Source organism: Colius striatus, chromosome 3 (assembly GCF_028858725.1).
Source record: "Colius striatus isolate bColStr4 chromosome 3, bColStr4.1.hap1, whole genome shotgun sequence".
Lineage (NCBI taxonomy): Eukaryota > Metazoa > Chordata > Aves > Coliiformes > Coliidae > Colius > Colius striatus.
The window spans coordinates 8,389,398-8,392,470 of record NC_084761.1 but is presented as its reverse complement, the minus strand read 5'-3'; positions in this window follow the sequence as shown (position 1 = coordinate 8,392,470).

Below are 3,073 nucleotides of genomic sequence, written 5' to 3'. Positions count from 1 at the left end.
AATAACAGTCTGGTGGCTGTTCAGTGCTTTCTGATAATATATCATTGGGCTTAAAGTAAGCATGGTCTTAGGCTATGAAGGTAACAAATGAGACTTTGGACAACATCATGTGGCTAAGTTTAAATATTCTCAGAAAGATGGTGGGAGATGAGAGGGGAGAACAAGGCAAAAGTGGCATTTAAAGCAAACAGGGTAAATAATGCAATAGTGTCCATCCCAGTAATAGCAAACAGTTAAAAGTGATAATGGAAGTTACTGGAGTAAAGCAACAACATATCAAATATAGACAGAAAGCAATTACAAAAGGTACAATAGAAAATTGAAAGGACATGCTGGCTGATGTAAAAAGCTCACAAAAGCTCTGTAAAACATTCAAGGGGAAAAAGTTGCACTTGCTAATAATAATCCACGAAGGCTCAGGGAATGCTAATTTGGATAGAGCTGCTCTGCATTTGTACAGGGATGTCTGAGCCTGTTCCAGGTTCAAACAAATGGCTGAATGACAGAGACTACACTCATTGGTGTTCTTTTAAAAGTAAAACAAAAATTACAGAGTTCTGTCATAAGTTGATAATGCACCAGAAATAGATTTACTGGATCTTCAGAGACTTTCTAAAGCCACCAACCTATCTGCAAGGAAAACATGACTTACTATGTGTAAGGTGAATCCACTATCGGGTGTGATTTGAGCCAATGATGTGCTCAACTCAGGCTTTTTCTACACCACTCATTTTATTTCACCTACCTTTGCAAGAAGCTCAATTTAAATTCCTTTCAGGCTAGAAAAATTAGAAATACAGATACAGTACACAGCAGGGGATAGTGAATAGGAGGAAAAACAGACACCAATTACTCCAGGGTTCAGTTCCACATTCAGCTCAGCTTTTCTGGGCACGTCAGTTACCCAGATGTCTAGCAGGATTTTTCAAAGCCATCTTACCTTCAAAAGCCTCAGTGCCTAGTCCATGTTTCTGCAGCACAGGGCTGAGAAGGCACTCATTAAAAATGCTAATTCTACAGTTGCAACTTTCAATATCTGACAAACAAAATTCACCTGAGGAAGAAGAGCAGCAGGAGTCAAGTTGAAGTTTCAGATGGGTGATGCTGAAGACCCACAGTGTTGCCTTATTTTCACTATACAGAGAAATTTGCTGATAAAGAGTAAAAAAATCTGGTAACATCACAGTATTGAACTGTCCCAGGAGAGGACAATGAGCTCGCTGGTGGCCCTGACTGAATTAACTTCCTTTTTCTTTCTTTGGTCAGTTGGAGAGGCTGGCAAGTGCCATCACTATTCTGCTGTGTAAAAAGTAACCTGGCAGGATCAAAGTAGTGACTGGAAAGCTGCCAGGCAAAGAGGTATCTGGGAGTGTTGACTGACAGCAGCTGAACATGAGCCAGCAGTGTGCCTGGGTGGCACCCAAGCCAATGGCACCCTGGCCTGGATCAGGAACAGTGCTGTCAGCAGGAGGAGGGAGGTGATCGTGCCCCTCTACTCAGCTTTGGTGAGGCTGCACCTTGAATCCAGTGTCCAGTTTTGGGCCCCTCTCTACCAGGACATTGAGGTACTGGAGAGGATCCAGAGGTCGGCTACCAAGCTAGGAAAGGATTTGGAGCATGTCTCATATGAGGAGTGGCTGAGGAGTCTGGGGCTGTTTAGCCTGGAGAAAAGTCTCAGGGGAGACCTTACCACTTTCCTACCTGAAAGGAAGGTGTAGTGAGGTGGGGGTCGGTTTGTTCTTCCTAGTAACAAGCAATAGAACAAGAGGAAATTACTTCAAGTTGTGGCAGGGTAGGTTCAGGCTGGATATGAGGAATTCCTTTCTTGAAATGGTCATCAGGCACTGTAACGGGCTGCCCAGGGAGATGCTGGAGGCACCATCCTTGGAGGGGCTTAAGAGATGGGTGGATGCTGCACTTAGGGAAATGGTCTAGGGGTTGATAGGGCTGGGACAAAGGCTGGACACAGTGATCTGAAAGGTCTCTTCCAGCTGAAATGATTTATGTATCAGCACAGAAAACACCAACATTGATTTTGGAGGTTTCCTCCTGAAATCCTGTCCTCTGCAGGACAGGAGCACTGAGCCGGAGGGCGTGGGGGACACTTCCCGCCATGCTCAGCCCCAAAGAGATCTAAAACCAATCTCACACTACATTATCTAAGAACATGGAGAAGGAAAATTAGAAGAATGAGCACTTAGCCCCAAGAATTTGAGCCACTCAACTATCTATATTACATTAAAAGATGCAATTCAGTATATTTTTAATATCTGAATTTCAGTATTAACAGAACAAGGAAGACTGTGAGGAAATGTGCTTCTCCACCCTTGCTGAAAATGCTCATTTCTCTGCTTTAAGTACTTGTTTTCTTGCTTTTAAGCACATTTTGGTTTTAAACTATTGCATCTTTATTTAACAATATTGTTTCTTATGCATAAAAAAACCCTTTCTCATGGAACCTGACAGTCATTTAATAAAGGTGCTGCTTCAGAAACAAAGCTGAACCATCTATAACAAAATGGTAAAATTGAATATTAACGATCCATTTCATCCTTAAACAACAGAATTCTGTGCACCACTGGGGAGCCAAACAAATATCTGTTATACTTGTTGCTTTTGACAGAAAGCAACGCCATCTTTATCCAGAGCGCAGTACTTTTCTTTCCAACAGAATTCAGTCATCTGCTCATACTCAGCTCACCCTACAAATTAATCACTTTGGCTATTGTGCCTGCAAAAAAAGAATGCTAACCCCTGAGCCTTGGAAGTTTTCTACCAGGAGTCAACATCTAAATGTTAGTTCATTCTGCATTTATTCTCTGTAATAACATCAATTAACTAAAGATGCAATAAGGAGATTTAACTGACATTTTCAATAGGACTGAAAAGACCAGTTCCACTGGTACTGAAGTCTTGGCTTTAACAGCACAGAATCAATTGCAAACCTGAGATAACACAGAACACAATATGGAGCTTGGGGCAAGTAGGCTGCCAGTGTGCTGCAGAAGGCAAAGAAAAGAAAATTGAGAGATGTTGGACAGATCCTAGGTTTAGAAACAAGCATTAACAAGCA